This window comes from Rhinopithecus roxellana, chromosome 6, assembly GCF_007565055.1.
Source record: "Rhinopithecus roxellana isolate Shanxi Qingling chromosome 6, ASM756505v1, whole genome shotgun sequence".
In the NCBI taxonomy this organism is placed as follows: Eukaryota; Metazoa; Chordata; class Mammalia; order Primates; family Cercopithecidae; genus Rhinopithecus; species Rhinopithecus roxellana.
This window is the reverse complement of record NC_044554.1, coordinates 136,049,014-136,067,699: the sequence shown is the minus strand read 5'-3', so window position 1 is coordinate 136,067,699 and position 18,686 is coordinate 136,049,014.

Here is an 18,686-nt window from a genome sequence, read left to right as displayed (position 1 = left end):
CTGGCCAGCCACCATCACCTCTCGCCTGGATTACATGTTCACCTCCTGGATGATCTTCCTGCTCCCGCCTTGCCCACCCACGATCTTTCCTCAACACAGCAGTGAGGAGGATCATTTAAAAATGTTTCTCCTCTGCTCAGAGCCCAGCGCTGGCTCCCACCTCACTCAAAGCAAAAGCCAAAGTTCTTACAACGCCTCCGGGAGTTTTCATTCTGCTGCCACCTTTATTTATTTAGGATTGCATTTTATTTAGGATTGCACTTTATGTAAGGTTGCAATTATTTAGGATTGCACTTTATGTAGGGTTGCAATTAATTAGGATTGCACTTTATGTAGGGTTGCACTTATTTAGAATTGTACTTTATTTAGGGTTGCACTTATTTAGGATTGCATTTTATTTAGGGTTGCACTTATTTAGGATTAAACTTTATTAAGGATTGCACTTACTTAGGATTGAGCATTATTAAAGGTTGCACACACACACACACATGCCTGTCTCGGGACCTTATCCTCCTCCTCAGCTGTATTTCTCTCCAAAGCGTGTGTCACCGTCTGATGTGCTCCGTACAATTTACCTTTCGTGGCTTATTTTTTTATTTTTATTTTTTTGTTGTTGTTGTATTCACTGCCTGCAAGTTCCGCAAGAGCAGGGGATTTCGTGTGCTGTGTTCACCGCCACATCCCCCGTGCATAGGACACAGCTTGGCAAAGGATCAATGCTCAGTGCATATTTGTTCAATTCAATTTCCCCAAGTAATTCCGCTGCTTAAAATCCTTCAGTGACTCCATCTCCTTCAAAATGAAGTCTCCGCCTTTCACGCACCCAGGGTCCTTTAGGATCTAACCCCTGTCTCCTCTCCAGCTTCTTCTTTTATCACATTGCCTCCCATAATGGTTAGACAGATTTGCTGCCACTCCCTCGACTGTTTCTTTCACCTCTGTTCTTTGCATGTGTAATTTCTTCAGCCTAGGATGATACTTCATAGCCACCTCTGTCGGGACTCAGTTTGGGAATCATCTACTCGAAAGAAGCTTTCCCAAGGCCAAGATCATCATCCTCCCACGATCCACTGGACTCGTGCCTCTTGTAGCCTATGACACACACTATTTACCCCCCATCCCTTTACTTGAGAATAGGGGGCAGCCAATCTCACGTGGGTTCTTCCAACCCCTAGCTAGAGAGACCCTCTGCGAATGTTAGGTGGTGTTGGTGGTATTCACTATGATGATGATGATGATCTTTGACCAATTTTTTTTGTTTTGAGACAGAGTTTCTCTCTTGTTGCCCAGGCTGGAGTACAGTGATGCGATCTCGGCTCACTACAACCTCCGGGAGGTGGAGGCTGCAGTGAGCAGAGATCATGCCATTGCACTCCAGCCTGGGTGACAGAGTGAGACTCCGTCTCAAAAACTAAATAATTAAATTTTTAAAAAATTGTTAAATCAGTGGCTCTCCCTGGTAGGTACTAAGTGTCTCCACACAAATCAACTTACTCTTTTTTAATGGATTGATATATTGATAGACTCGTTCTACACCCCAGAGTAGCAGTTGAAGCTCCTCTTTCCATTCACAGCAGTTCTCCCCTTTCAGAGTCTCTTCTCTTCTTCCAAGCATGAAAAAGAGGAAGTAGCACATGAAGAGGGAAGGCTGCTAGCAATCAGAATGGCTCCCGGGGCACTCCTGGAGTCTGCAGGCACCCGGTACAGCTTCCAGTGCAGGAGACAATTTTTTTTTTAGTACAGTTCAAGTTTCCCCACAAATGGATCTATCTTAATCCAAATTTATTACAGTTACAAGGCTCTTTGATCTAACTGGCTCAGCTGTATTTCTTAAGTAAACTGAGTGAGAATTGGTTTTGCTTAGTCATTAAAAACCACCTATGTTGAAGGTTACGTGTCCACAGACTGGCAGGTATTCATTCAATAAACTCAATAAACTTTTATGTTGTTTCCGCGCCATGCCAGTCCCTGTGCTAGCTTTTGGGAGGGATAGAGTGACAAGGAGGAGGCCATCCCTGCCCTCAGAAAAGGCACAGTCCAGAAATCACGGGGGTCACTGTAACTATTTAAACAGTCCAATGCTTTGTGTTAATGTTGATTTAATTCAAGGCAGATGCAATTGAAAGAAGAGATACTCCTTTGTACCAGCTACTTACACAGACTTTAGCTAAATGACTCCATTTAATCCTGACAATGCTACCATGTTACAGACAGAGAAACTGACGCGCAATGAGATTAACCAGCAGCCCAGGCTACCTGCTCTTGTGTGGTGAAGCTGAGACTCCAATGAAGGTCTGTCGGTCCCGAAAGGCCATGCCTTTCCCACCACCCTGTAAGCTAAGAGCCCCCCACGGCCATTAAAGAAATGTCAACAGACCACAGAACTACACAAAGTTGCCAGATCTAAGCAAACTCCCCTGGGACCTGTTTACAGCTTCTTGAAAGCCAGCAGCCATCAGTGAATTAAACACACACACACACACACACACACACACACACACAAACACCCCATTAAGTTGAAAAGAAAATTTGACGCAAAGGAACAGTCTACTTAATTAGTTATTATTAATAGGCCCCAGCTGATACAAAAACACAGTTAGTGACATCTATTTCAAGACTCTTTTGGCTTCCCTTAGAAAGTAAAAGAAGGGTGTTGACCTTTGGGCCCCCAGGCAACAGAGGAAGAGGTGCCTATAGCTGTGTGGATGAACCTTCTCCACTGAATAGTCTGTGACCTCAAGGAACTCACCTAGCTAACCATGGCCTCAGTCCGCTTCTATCCTCAGCTCCAGGAGAGAACCTGACCCTCACAGACCTGCTGACAGCATGACTTTTAAAAAGGACCTCAGCCGGGCGCGGTGGCTCACGCCTGTAATCCCAGCATTTTGGGAGGCTGAGACAGGCGGATCACAAGGTCAGGAGATCGAGACCATCCTGGCGAACACGGTGAAACCCCGTCTCTACTAAAAATACAAAAAAATTAGCCAGACGTGGTGGCGGGCACCTGTAGTCCCAGGCTACCTGGGGAGGCTGAGGCAGGAGAATGGCATGAACCCGGAGGTAGAGCTTGCCGTGAATTGAGATTATGCCACTGTACTCCAACCTGGGCGACAGAGAGACGCCGTCTCAAAAAAAAGAAAAACAAAAGGACCTCAAACCTCCAATACCACCCTCCCTGAAGCCTCCTCCCTTTAACCAGCGTGACCAAGGCCTCCATGCTGAGTTTCTGTTTGCAGGAAACATCTCTCTCAGGGTTACTTCTTCAGAATCTTTAAATCAACCACACAGATCCACCGATGGGCATGGGGATGAGAATTCTTTCCATCAAGAGCTTCACTCATAAGCTCTGAATGGTCTCTCCTAAACCAGAGAGTTTCTGCCAGAGCGGAGAGTTTGATGATTCTGATCTTACAAAATGCATTGCACCTCCAGTGTCTGGGAAGCAGACAGGCTGACTTCCGGGACATTCACCCAGAGAAAGTGCCCATCCTTGGCTGGGGGATTGCAAAGGGATTTAGCTGCAAACGCGGTAACTACCAGTTCATGGAAACGGTTCAGGACTCTGCAGGCAATCACTTTGGGGGAAAATCCCTACTCACGTGAGCTGTGTTTTGGCTCAGATCCCTCTCAAGACTTGAACGGGGATGTTAACCATTCAGCATGTTTTAAAGCCCCTGGAAAATTCAGTAAAAGCACTTTGCCTCCCAAGCTCCTCTCCCAGGTGGGGAATTGGAAGTCCTTAGAAGCACTGCTCCCAAGTCACACGAACCCATGCCCCTGGGACCCCCAGAGACGACTGTCACTCAGGCCAATGAAAATGCCTCCCTCCGCCCAAGTCTGACTTTCAGGGATGTCTGTGAAGTCGTGTCAAGCTGATGGAAAGGAAATCTTTCCTTTGGGTATGACTCGGGAAGAGCATTTCACCCAGAAAGCACCCCGTGAGGGTCAAAAACAAATCAATGAAAGATTTGCAGATAGATGTTCTCTGAGCCCATGTACGATTTACACAATGCAACGTACAAAGAAGATAAATCTACTCCTTCTCTCTGCCAGGCTAGAGCAGATTCCTGAATCAAAACAACTCTTTGCCACAGAACCTGAGACTCGGCTAGAAGTGAGTTTCCTCAAAAGGCACAAGGGACAGGGTCAGGAATTCCTGAAATCACACAGCAAGCATTTGAAAGGAGAGTAAAGAGGAGGGGAGAATGAGGGCAGGGCCGGGGAGGGGGGACAGGTGTCGGCAAGATGTTCCTCCGGGACGATTTACAGGGAGAAAGTTGTATGGAATGAGTTTTCCAATAACATAGGAGCGCAGCCACACAGCCATGTTCCAACCGAGTGGCAGGGCATGGATTTGATAGGCAAGTCAAGTCAGGGTTATGCCCTTTTCATTATCTCCAAGGGGAAGGGACCCGGCCAGGAGGAAATGGTTTTGCATGAGCCAGAGCTGAAAGAAGCGTGTCTCCCCACTCCTCCAAACCACTTTGACAGCTGGGTGAAGCCAGGGCCAAAACAAACACGCCAGGAGCCACCGCCACCTCCAGATCTCCCTACCCCTCCCCTTCCTCCGAAACCCATCAAAACTTGATTCTGTCTCAACTAAACACAAGCTGGGAAATTGGAGAGGAGGAAGAGGGGAAGAGGAAAAGCAGAAAGGGGAAAGCAGGCAGCATCCATGCAGTCAGTTATATCATTGATTTAGAGCTACACAAGCTTCAGAGTGTCATCGGCAAGGGTCATACCTCCTGCTGATCTCGGGGGAAACTCTCCAAGATCCATGGCTGGGAGTTAAGGAGAATCTCTAAGCCATCAGGAAGGAGCAGGGCACTGCAGCTCCTCAGAATGATGGACCGGGGCGAGCTTTAATTAACAGGGTCTGATGCCTCTTCTTTTTTGGTAACTGAGCAGATTTAAAGGGCTAGAGTCCCAATTTGAAGGGTGCCAGTGCTGCTGCCGTGGCTGCTGCCGTGTCTGCTCTGGCTGCTGCTCCGGCTGCTGGGAAAGCTTCCTGCAGCCCTCTCACTCCAGCAAGAAAACGGGGCTGAGAAGGTGGAAAAGTGCAGCCAGAACCACCAGAGTCTCTCGGGCTGCATGGTTTGAATCGGAACCACAGGGCTGTGGACCCAGGCACTGCCTACCCTAGGAAGAACCAAGGTCCTGCTCGCTGTCTTCCAGACTGAGGGAAAGAGCTGGGCTCCGTGGAGGCAAGGGGCATCAGTGACACCCTCTTCAGACAAAGGGCTGCACGGGACACTGCCTGGGGAAAGTGGGAAACCTGGTCTGTACTGTGTGCTCCCCTCCTGAGAGCACTGCCACTTATGTAAGCTGCATGCACACACGCCTGCCCATTATACATACATACCCACCCATGCATGCACACACACCTGCCCAGGTACACACACACCTGTCATGCACACACACATGCCTATTATACATACATACCTGCCCATGCATGCACACACCCCTGCCCATGCACAAACATGCCTGCCCATACATGTACACATACCTGCTCATGTACACACACATGCCTGCCCACTCATGCACACACCTGCCCATGTACACACATACACACACGCTTGCCCATGTACACACACACACGCTGCCTAGCTACACACATGCCTGCCCATGCACACACACATGCCTGCCCATGAACACACAAACATACACACACACTCCTAGGTACACACATGCCTGCTCATGCACACTCACATGCCTGCCATGCACACACACACACATGCCTGCCCATACCACACACACACACCTGCCCCGGTACACACGTCTGTCCATACACACATAGATGCCTGTTCATGCACACACACACACATCTGTCCATGCACACATACCTACTTGCCCACTTTCCAGACTTGTGCCTGCAGCCAGCTAGACACCCTGCCCCTAAGCCTGCATATTACAGGCAGATCACCAAGAGAAATAGTTGTGACACAGAGCATGGCCAGGAGAGGAACAGAGAAAGGTAGCCACAGGGATGAGGGGAAGAGCAAACCCGCGTTGGGAGTTCCCAGCATCTCCGGCTGCCTTTGATAGAGCACGAATCTGTGTCAAGGACAGTTCCTGTGTCAGGGATCGAAGTCCAGCCTCAGAGAGCCCCTTCCCATGCCGCCTCTTTTCGCTTGTCCCTGCTTGAGCAGCTACTGGTCCCTTTGTGAGCCTGTCTTGGCTAAGACCACGCCTCATCCTCACAATAGCTCATTGCACTTGGCATCCCATACTATGGAGTCGGTTTTTCGGTGATATTTCTTTAGTCAATATGGTGGCACTTGCATGATCTTTTTTTTTTTTTTTTGAGATGGAATCTCACTCTGTTGCCTGGGCTGCAGTGCTGTGGCGTGGTCTCGGCTCACTGCAACCTCCACCTCCCAAGTTCAAGCAGTTCTCCTGCCTCAGCCTCCCAAGGAGCTGGGACTACAGGTGCGTGCCACCACGCCCAGTTAATTTTTTGTATTTTTGGTAGAGACGGGGCTTCACCATGTTGGCCAGGCTGGTCTTGAACTCCTGACCTCATGATCTGCCCACCTTGGCCTCCGAAAGTGCTGGGATTACAGGCATGAGCCACCACGCCCAGCCGCATGATCTTTCTAATACCATTTCCCCCTCATAAGCACGCAAAATAAATCCAGCCAATTGGTGCTCAGAAGCCAGAGGTCTCCAGGGTACGTGCCTCGGAGTGAGTTTCAGGGGTGTCCAGGAGGGAGCTGGGCTGTGGTGTCAGAGTGAACCCCAGATCCCATCTCAGCTCTACTAAGAGCATGTATTTGACCCCCTTCCCCTTTTGAGCCTGGGTTTATAATTTAAAAATTAGACAGGGTTGAACTAAGCCAGTAATGCTCTTAACAGAAAGGGAAAGGAAGGAAAGGGATATATAGACTTTTAGAAAGCTCGTCAATTATCTCAGCCCCAAGGTTGACCAAATCTTCTTGGCAGATGGGGACGGCGCACTGCAGAGGACATGCCCTAAAAATCTTGAGAAAATCTGTGCAGGATCATCTGTAAGGACCTCAGTGTCAGCGAGGGATGCAGCAGGATGGCCACAATCTCCTAGATCCCAGTCATTCCTCTGAGAAATGGATCCTGCACTGGGCCAGCTCAGACTGGCAATGTCACAAAGAGTGGGCTTTCAGCAAAATCCCTGAGCCTCCCCAGCAAACCTCCCTCTGTGCCCACTTTATCCCTGCCTGGCTCACACCCTCAGATGCCCACAGCCCTCACCCCCACTAGCCGCAAAATCTTTGTCAGCAAAGAATCTGCTGTCAGGCCAGGAGTGGTGGCTCACACCTGTAATCCCAGCACTTTGGGAGGCCGAGGCCAGCGGATCATGAGGTCAGGAGATCGAGACCATCCTGGCTAACACAGTGAAACCCCGTATCTACTAAAAAAAAATACAAAAAATTAGCTGGGCGTGGTGGTGGGCACCTGTAGTCCCAGCTACTCAGGAGGCTGAGGCAGGAGAATGGCGTGAACCTCGGAGGTGGAGCTTCCAGTGAGCCGAGATCGCGCCACTGCACTCCAGCCTGGGTGACAGAGCAACACTCCGTCTCAAAAATCAATCAATCAATCAAAAGAATCTGCCGTCGGCAATTTAGGCTGGACACTGTGGCTCACAGCTGTAATCCCAACACTTTGGGAGGCTGAGGAGGGAGGATCACTTGGAGCCAGGAGTTTGAGGCCAGGTTGGGCAACGTAGCAAGATCCCATCTTTACAAAAAAGTTAAAAGCTAGCTGAACATGTTTGTGCAGGCCTGTAGTCTCAGCTACTTGGGAGGCTTAGGCAGGCTAATGACTTGATCCCAGGAGTTCAAGGTTACCATGAGCCATGATGGTGCCAGTGTACTCTAGCCTGGGCAACAGAGTAAGCTCTTGTCTTTAAAAATAAAAATAAAGAATCTGCCATCACTCATTCAGACATCAGTCACATGCAATTTCTTGTCCTCCATCTTCCGAGTAGGTTTGCATATTGCATCTTCTCTTCCCCTTAAAGAAAAGTGAGGGAAATGATGAGGTTGTAAGTGGGGGATGTACATCTGGCATAAACAGTGTCCACAGACTCACAATCCCAGAGCCCCCCAACCTCCAGCACCCAGTGGGGCATCTCCAAATAAAGTGGACTCAGGTCAACAGAGGATGGCACAGCACAGATGGCCAACAAGGACTACATGATGAGGAATTGTCTGGAAGGGGGTTCCAAACACTATTCCTACTATGTCCTCCTCAAATCTTTGGGTCTCTTTCTGCTTTTCCATTAACAAAACCAAGCCCCAGCAAGGCATGGTGGCTCACGCCTATAATCTCAGCACTTTGGGAGGCTGAGGTAAGCAGATCATTTGAGGCTAAGAGTTTGAGACCAGCCTGGGCAACATGGCAAAACTCCATCTCTACTAAAAATACAAAAATTAGCCAGACATGGTGGTGCATGCCTGTAATCCCAGCTACTTGGGAGGCTGAGGCAGAAATCACACCACTGCACTCCAGCCTGGGCTACAGAGTGAGACTCTGTTTCAAAATAAAAATGAAAATAAAAATAAAATATAGCTCAACAATTTCTTTTGAGATTGGATGATACTCACATGGGGCAGGAGCAGTGGCCTCAACTCTGCCGTTTCTCCAGTCTCTTAGAGTTCTCTCAATCATGTCCCCATGGTTGCCACCATGACAGCCTGGTGGAAGTTCTGTGCCCAAAGATGCTGCAGTTCACATATTCCCCCAGCTTTCCCCATAGTTCCTCAGAACAGAACTCAGACCACACAGAAGGAGGAGGAGGAGGAGAAGAAAGGAGAAGGAGAAGAAGAAAATAGAGAAGGAGAAGGAGGAGAAGGTGGAGGAGGAGGAGCAGGAGGAGGAGAAGAAGGAGGAGGAGGAGGAGGAGAGAAGAGAAGAAGAAGAAGAAGAAAGAGAAGAAAGAAGAAGAAGAAGAAGAAGAAGAAGAAGAAGAAGAAAGAAGAAGAAGAAGAAGAGGAGGAGGAGGACAAGAGGAGAGAAGAGGGAAAGGGGAAGGGGGAAGGGGGAAGAGAGAGAGAGAGAAAGAAAGAAAGAAAGAAAGAGAGAGAGAAAGGAAGGAAGGAAGGAGGAAGGAAGGAAGGAGAAGAAAGAGGAGGAGGAAGAAGGGAAAAAGAAGAAGAAAAGAAGAAAGAAGGAGGAGGAGGAGGAGTGGGGGAAGGGGGAGTAGGAGGAGGAGTTGGGGAAGGGGAGGAGGAGGAGGAGAAGAAGAAAAAACTGCAGCTGGTAACCTGCCCAAGACAAGAATTCAACTCTCCTGGGGCCCCTACAGTCCTGTGGGTTGGTAAGATGTCCACAGCATCCACCACCAGGGAGTACCCTCATGTCTACCCTGACCTCTCCACCGCCAAACAGGAGAAACCAAAACCCAGAGAGAAAGGCGGTCCCTCAGCTCCTGCCTACGGTTCACCATTGGCACTCCTTTGGCCCACAAGATGATCTGCCCTGTCCCCGGTGACTGACAAGTCATGGACAAATGAGAAACTCTACCTTGTTTATTTTTGGCACATCTTTGTGTTATGTATTTGTCATTTATTACACCAATTTAACCTATCAAGAAGAAAAAAATATTCCAAATCTAATTTTAGATGTGGTGAATTAAAAAAAAATGTCAGGGGCAACTAAGAAACTGTATTTTGGGGTGGGGCGCAGTGGCTCATGCCTGTAATCCCTCATCTCAGCACTTCGGGAGGCTGAGCTGGGAAGATCATTTGAGCCTAAGAGTTTAAGGCCAGCCTGGGCAACAAAGTGATACCCCCATCTCTATTTACAATACATTTTTTAAAGGAAAAGAAACTTCACTTTGGGAGAATTGAATGGAATGCCAGCACAGCAAAGGACTATGGATAATTTGCATATTACCATTCTGCTTGTTGTCTGGTTATGTTAGGTGTGTGAGGTAAATATTAATATGTTTTATGAATATTTTGGAACTTGGATGGGGGAGGTTATTAGAGAACTGGAGGGCTTTAATTCAGCTCTCAACCCACTCCTTGTGGGGTCTCTGCTCTGATCTGATTCCCATCTGCAGGAGTGGTACAGTTTGGATATTTGTCCCCTCCAAATCTCATGTTGAAATGTAACCCCCAGTGTTAGAGATGGGGCCTGGAGTAAGGTGTTTGGGTTATGAAGGTGGATCCCTCCTTAATGAGTGCAATAACGAGTGGATTCTCACTCTATTCGTTAACAAGAGATTTGATTGTTAAAAAAGAGCCTGGCACCTTCCTTCCTCCTCCTTCTCTCTCTCTTCCTCCCTTCACACCACTTGATGCCTGCTCCCCCTTCACGTTCTGCCATGAGTAGAAGCTTCCTGACACCTCACTAGAAGACGTTTGTGCCATGTTTCTTACACAGTCTGTGGAACTGTGAGCCAAATAAACCTCTTTTCTTTATAAATGACCCAGCCCCAGATACTCCTTTATAGCACTGCAAAACAGACCAATTCAAGGAGCTTAACTTTATTGAACCTCTAAGAGATAAGCTTATCAGAATAGAATCCAGGAAGCCTAATGTCTGTTTAAGGTGGGAGTGATTTTTGTGAAGCTTCAAAATTGGCCTGTATGCAAATCTGGTTTTGTGTTGATTACTTCCCATTGCCCCTTAGCTCCAGGATACCACAGAGACTCTGCAATAGGGGGGCCAGTTTCCCCAGACCACAATTACAAGTGCTCCTACCTGCTGGCTTCCTGTTAGATTCAGCCAAAGGAGGACTCACGAGATGGGAAGGCAAGGAGGAAGGAAAGCAGCAGAGAGTTTACTCAAGCCTCCAGCAAGCTTTGGTGCTGCTAATGCCACCCTCACTGCACCCTTCAGAGGTCCAGCCCTTCCTAAGCCAGGCAAACCACATCTTCCTTTTCTTTCCCCCAGCCCTAGTGGTAGTAGTAATGCAGGGCAAGTGAACCCCAGAATTGGGGCTTAGGCTGGGAAGTTTCTCAGCTTCACTCAGGAAAGAATTCAAGAGCAAGCTGATGGCAGAAGAAAACAGCTTTATTGAGGGGACAGTGGTATAGCTCCATGGCTGCTCCTGCAGAGCAGGGCTACCCCACAGACAGTGTGTGGAGAGTAGCAGCTCAGGGGCAATGCAGCAGTCATATTTATATACACTTTTAATTACATGCAAATTAAGGGGTAGGCTATTCAGAAGTTTCTAGAAAAAGGGTAGTAACTTCTGGGTCATTGCCCTGGAAAGGGGTGGTAACTTCTGGATGCTGCCATGGCAATGGTAAACGGTCAAGGTGCTGGTGGATATGTCTTATGGAAAAATGATTTAGGTGCCTCTTCCCTGTTTCAGTCAGTCTTCAATCTGGTCCACAGTCAAGTCCCACCTCCTATCTCATTAGCTACTCTTGCAATTACAAATCTCTGGGTTTTTTCAGCTTTCCAGTTCCTGTGCAACTAATCATCTGTATGAAATGCCATCTGTTTGAAACATCTCATGTGGATTTTGTTTTCCTGACCGGGTAAGAATTTTCCTTGGAGATCCCAGATCAGAGTGTTCTCATAGCCGTGGTGTAGCCCTAATCAGAACAGCTGGGCACAAACAATGCACGTTAGAGTATAAATGTCAACATGGAACCATGAAAGGAATTATAAGAGAGAGTGAAGTTTTAAGATCATTCCTTAAGTTGGAGCCCATTGGCACGTCCTTGTATTATATATTTGTCATTTATTAAACCACATTAGCATATCAAGAAGAAACAATATTCCAAGACTAATTTTAGATGTAGTGAATTCACAACCAAAAAAAAAATTCATGGACAACTAAGAAACTTTGCTTCGGGAGAATTAAATGGAATACCAGCACAGCTTATTACCTAACTGTGTTAGGTGTGTTAGTAAACGTCCGTACGTTTTACTAACATTTTTAGAACTTGGTTAGTGTAGGTTGTTAAGGAATTGGAAGGCCTTAATTCAGCTCTCAATTCATCGTCTGTGGGATCTCTGCTCTGAGAACCAGGCAAAGAATAGAGGAGCCCCAGGCAGTGCCTGGAGAAGCTGCCCTAGGCTAGGAGGCCTAAGAGATGACTCTGGTGTCTCCATTGTGAGGAGGGAGAGACCACCAGGGGTGATGAGACCTGGAGAGCAGGACTGATCAGACACCCACCAGACACAGAGAGAGAGGGCAGCTGAAAGAGGCCAGCTTCAGGTAATGAACGCCCTGTCCCAAGTGGGACAGTCCCACTGGGCTGTCTGCCAAAACACAGGAAGATCGACAAAATGACCGGCTGTGAATGGCAATGAACTTTCTGACCACAGACCACCAGACCTTGCCACTAATCCAGGTCCCAGTTCAGGTCAGGGATTCACAAGTTCTCCTCCTTATAGAAAGTGATTGGCAGAAAGGCAAAAGCCCAGAGAATGAAACAGAAGTATTCCTTCATTACAGGAAGGAGCAAAAATGTGGGGAGAGGAAGAAAAACGTCTTTGCAACACTTCAGATCATCGTCCTACCTCTCTGCACTCTTCCAGCACACCACATCAAATGTGATTTATTTGTGCTATCTTAGAAATCCGGTCCTCAGCTGTCTCCTCCTCTCCTTTCCCACTGCTGCTGGCTTCAGTTAAGCCCTATTGATCTCTTCTCTAGTCTCTCTCTCTTTTTTATTTTTTATTTTTTGAGATGGAGTTTCACTCTTATTGCCCAGGTTGGAGTGCAATGGCACAATATCGGCTCACCACACCCTCTACCTCCCGAGTTCAAGCGATTCTCCTGCCTCAGCCTCCGGAGTAGCTGGGATTACAGGCATGCGCCACCATGCCTGGCTAATTTTGTATTTTTGGTAGAGACGGCGTTTCTCCATGTTGGTCAGGCCAGTCTCAAACTCCCGACCTCAGGCGATTCACCCGCGTAGGCCTCCCAAAGTGCTGGGATTATAGGCGTGAGCCACCACCCGGCCTCTGCTCTCTTACAAGAAATATCTGGCTGGGCGTGATGGAGTGCACCTGTAGTCCCAGCCATTCTGAAGGCCAAGGCGGGAAGATCACTTGAGCCCAGGAGTTTGAAGCTGCAGTGAGCTATGATCTCACCACTGTGCTCCAGCCTGGGCAACAAGCAAGACCCTGTTTCTAAAAACAAAATATATATATGTATGTATGTGTGTGTGTGCATATATGTGTGTGTGTGTATATATGTATATATGTGTGTATATATAATACATAAACATATATTTTATATATATATATATATTTTTTTTTTCTCAATGAATCCCCTACCTCCATTCATTCACAAATCATACCCCACATCCTATGACTCAGTGACAAATGAGGGAGATAAAGCCCTCTTGGAGCTCTGGAGCTGGCAGGAAAGACAAACTTCAAACAATTGCAAAGGAGCATGAGTGTCTAAAGCAAGAAATGTACAGTACAGCCCCTGGTTCTCATCATGAGGACTGAGTTACTCCGGGGACGTGGAGGAGGCTCCTGAGATAGGTGTTGGTGACACTGGAACCTGGAAGACAATAGGTGTTGATGAGGTGATGGAGGAGAGAATGCTCCTGACCTACAGAATGGGCTCCAAGACTCCCAGGCTCCAAGCAAGGGGGAAAAGCCAACATCGATCAAGGGGAGAGACCAGTTAAGGTCAGGCAGGAGAACTAAGCAAGAGATAGTCATGAGGCTATGAACTTGACAGTGAGGGAGAGGGGAAGCCACTATAGGGTTAAGTCATCTTAACATGATGAGGTCATGCCTGTAATCCCAGCACTTTGGGAGGCCGAGGCGGGCAGATCATGAGGTCAAGAGATCGAGACCATCCTGGCCAACATGGTGAAACGCTGTCTCTACTAAAAATACAAAAATTATCTGGGCGTGGTGGCACGTGCCTGTAATCCCAGCTACTTGGGAGACTGAGGCAAGAGAGTCGCTTGAACTTGGGAGGCAGAGGTTGCAGTGAGCTGAGATCGCGCCACTGCACTCCAGTCTGGTGACAAAGCAACACTCAGTCTCAAAAAAAAAAGACATGTACCATTATAAAGGATCCTTCATGGCTGGGCTCGTTGACTTGCACCTATAATCCCAGCACTTTGGGGGGTCGAGGTGGGAGGATTACTTGAGGCCAGGAGTTCTAGACCAGCCTGGACAACATAGTAAGACCCTGTCTCTACAAAAATTAAAAAATAAATAAATAAATAAGCCAGGCATTGTGGTGCATGCCTGTCATCCCAGCTACTCAGAAGGCTGAGGCAAGAGGCTTGCTAGAGCCCAGAAGTTCAAGGCTGCAGTGAGCTATGATTGTATCACTGCACTCGAGCCTGTGAGACAGAATGAGACCCTATTTCTAAAATAATAATAAATATATAAAAGATCCCTCAGCCAGGCATGGTGGCTCATGCCTCCAGTCCCAGCACTTTGGAAGGTCGAGGCTGGCAGACTGCTTGAGCCCAAGAACTCAAGACCAGCCTGGGTAACATGACAAAACCCATCTCTACAATAAATTAGCCAGGAGTGGTGGCATGCACCTGTAGTCCCAGCTACTTGGGAGGTTGAGGCAGAAGGATCACCTGAGGCCAGGAAGTTGACATTGCAGTGAGTTGTGATTGTGCCACTGTACTCCAGCCTAGGAGAGTGGAGTGAGACCCTGTCTAAAAATTACTCAAGTAGGTAATAAGAGAAACTTGAACAAGGGTATACAATTGAAGCATAATCGGTTCAGCCTTTTTTTTTCTTTTTTTCTTTCTTTTTTTTTTTTTTTTTTTTGAGACAGAGTTTCCTTCTTGTTGCCCAGGCTAGAGTGCGGTGATGCAATCTCAGCTCACCGCAACCTCCGCTTCCTGGGTTCAAGCGATTCTCCTGTCTCAGCCTCCTGAGTAGCTGGGATTACAGGTGTGTGCCACCACGTCCAGCTAATTTTTTGTATTTTTAGTAGAGACATGGTTTCACCATATTGGCCAGGCTGGTCTCGAACTCCTGACCTCAGGTGATCCATGGCTTCATCTTTTTAACATGCAATACATTTGTTTCTCATAGTGTTTGGAATAAAAATCAAACTCCACAGTCTGCCTTAAACGCCCTTTCATAAGCTGCTGTCACCAAATGGCCATTCACCACTTTCATCTCCTTCCAGCTCCCATTGAAAGCACATGGTCTGCAGCTACATGAAACCATTCGCAACTCCCAGAAGAGGTCAGCTGTACACACCTTGGGGCCTTAGTGAGTGCTGTTCCTCCAGCCTGGAATGCCCTTCCTTGCTGCCCTAGTGAACACCTACATATCCATCAAGGCCCTACTCAGATGTCACATTCTCTGGGAGACCTTATCCCAAGGATCACCTTTCCCTCTTCCTCCTCCTTCTCCCAGGGAGAGAGGGGTACCTATTCCCCTGAAGCAGTCACCACACTGCATAGCCATTCATCCTCCCACAGGACTGTCCCCCACTCTTTAAAGGTGGTGTCCCTCCATAAGTGGCAAGTGGCCCTTACTACCTTCTTTTCTTTCTTTCTTTCTTTCTTTCTTTCTTTCTTTCTTTCTTTCTTTCTTTCTTTCTTTCTTTCTTTCTTTCTTTCTTTCTTTCTTTCTTTTTTTATTTGAGACAGGATCTCACTCTGTCCCCCAGGCTGCAGTGCAGTGGTGCAGTCATAGCTCACTGCAGCCTCGACCTCTCAGGCTCAAGTGATCCTCCCACCTCAGCCTCCTGAGTAGCTGAGACTACAGGTATGCACCACCACATCTGGATAATTTTTGTATTTTTGTAGAGATAGGGTTTTGTCATGTTGCCCGGGCTGGTCTCAAATTCCTGGGCTCAAGCAATCTTCCCCACCTTGGCCTCCCAAAATGCTGGGGTTACAGGCATGAGCCACTGCACCCAGCCACCTTCCTATTCTTAGTGCCTGGCCCAGAGTAGCCTCACAACAAATTCTTATTAAAATGAAAATTGGTTATATATATTTAATATATGCTATATTTTATTTAGTATATTATATAACACACAATATATTATATTTAATATATGATATAATATTCAATATATGATATATAATATATTTATATATAAGTATATGTTTGTTTTTTTTAGGTTTTTTTGTTTTTTGTTTTTTTGTTTTGTTTTGTTTTGAGATAGAGTCTTACTCAAATGACTGTTGCCCAGGCTGGAGTGCAGTGGCACAATCTCAGCTCACTGCAACCTCCGTTTCCTGGGTTCAAGCGATTCTCCTGCCTCAGCCTCCCGAGTAGCTGGAATTACAGGCACGTGCCACCACTCCTAGCCAAATTTTGTATTTTTAGTAGAGATGGGTTTTCACCATGTTGGCCAGGCTGGTCTCCAACTCCTGACCTCAGGTGATCTGCCTGCCTTGGCCTCCCAAAGTGCTGGGATTACAGGCATAAGCCGCTGTGCCTGGTCATATATTTCTATATCAACATGTGAAGTGAGCTTAACTCCCTGGTGTAAAATGCGTGATTTTTCAACTTCACACGTGTGAAATTCTAATAAAATGTCAACGACCTGTAGCCACTAAAGGCCTGTAATCCAGGGACAGTCTGTCCAATAAATAAATGGTTGTCTTATTTGTTAGAGTAATACACAAGTTACGATTTATTCATTTTTCTCATTTTCCTGACACTGCCAAAATTTTCTAGAGTTGTTTCACTGCATCTCTGCCTGCAGAAGCAAGCTAAGCTGGGCATGGTGGTGCAGGCCTTATAGTCCTAGGACTATATAGGTCAGGAGGCTGAGGCAGGAGGATCACTTGAGCCCATTGAGGCTGCAGTGAGCTATGATGGTGCCCCTGCATTCCAGCCTGGGCAATAGGGTGAAATGCTGTGTCAAAAAAAAAAGAAAAAAAAGGAAAAAAAAGGAGGGTAGACCAACCTAATGTGGAAATAAAATGCCTCAGATGCAACTAGCCCTCCACTCATGCTCAAGAGTTGCTACATCAAAGGAAATGTATATTTCCCAATTTAAAGAAATGACAACCCAACATGACACAACTTCCATGTGTATGGAATACAGGCGTGCAAGATACCAAGCCACCAGCTTCCGATAGCACCAAGGTCCAGTCTCCAACCTATAGCCTTCTCTCATTGTACGAGTTCATTTTGCATTGCTGTTAATATAAAGGCATACTTGGGGCTGGGTAATTTACAAAGAAAGGGAGTGTATTTGGTTCACGGTTCTGCAGGCTGTATAAGAAGCATGGAGCCAACATCTGCATCTGGGAAGGCCTCAGGAAGCTTCCATTCGTGGCGGAAGGAAAAGGGGAGCCGGCATCACATGGCAAGAGAGGGAGGCCCTTTAAACCAGACCCTTTAAACAACCATATCTCATATGAACTAACAGAGTGAAATCTCACTCATTACCATGGTGACGGCACCAAGCCATCCATAAGGGATCCACTCCCATGACCCACACACTTCCCACCAGGCCCCACCTCCAACACCGGCGATCACATTTTTCAGCATGAGATTTGGAGGGGACAAACATCCAAAGGATGTCCCTTATGAAGGTGGAAAGACATCCACTTCATTCTACAGGTAGTAAAATGGAGATGAAAATGAAGTCCTTGGCTGGGCATGGTGGCTCACACCTGTAATCCCAGCACTTTGGGAGGCTGAGGCGGGTGGATCACCTGAGGTCAGGAGTTTGAGACCAGTCTGGCCAACATGGCAAAACCCCGTCTCTACTAAAAATACAAAAATTGGCCAGGCGCGGTGACAGGCTCCTGTAGTCCCAGCTACTCAGGGGGCTGAGGCATAAGAATCGCTTGAACCCTGGAAGTGGAGGTTGCAGTGAGCCAAGATCACACGACTGCACTCCAGCCTGGGCAACAGAGTGAGACTCAGTCTCAAACAAAAGAAAATGAAGTCTTTATCACCCCATGAGATTTCTGCGAATGCATGGGATAAATTGTATGTATCTCGAGTGAAGTCTCCCCTTGAGCGCCAGGTCTAATTTCTATTGCTCAGTCCTTGTGTCCCATTCTCTGACCTATTGTGGTCAGCTCTGTGGCCACATTTACTCAGTGGACGTGGCTTTGGGAGGTGCCCCATAGAGGTTTTGCTTCCCCCATGGCAGGAGAGAGGGCTTTTCCTTCTTGAATCACCCTGAGTCTGGGTTCAGTTCCATGGCTCTGAAGTTCAAGGTTTCAAAGGATTTGCAAATAGCAGAAACAGCACGTTCCAACCATCCCTGATTCATTTCTCTCTCTCCAGCTTCCCCTCTCCTTCCTCCTTCCTTCTCTCCATCCCATTCCCTAGGCTGGAAGGTGGCACACCTATGCTGTAGAACGTCTCATGAGGGGGCATGACAGATTGGAAGCATGAACAGGACCCGTGAAGGATACAAAAGTCAAAAAGTAACACATCAGTGAGACTGTGGGGAAAAAGGAACAATTAGAAAAGGAAAAATTAACAATTAAATACTTTGCATTTGGTGGAAATGCAAAGTAGTTAAGCCCCTGTGGAAAACAGCATGGAGATTTCTCAAAGAACTAAAACAGAACTACCACCAAACCCAATCCCATTGCTGGCTGTCTACCCTGGAAAATAAATTGTTCTACTAAAAAGACACCTGTGTTTATACGTTCATCGCGCCACTATGCAGCATAGCAAAGACATGGAATCAACCCAGTTGCCCATGAGTGGTGAATTGGATAAAGAAAATGTGTTATATATACACCATGGAATACAACACAGCCATAAAAAAGAATGAAATCATGTCCTTTGCAGCCACATGGATGCAG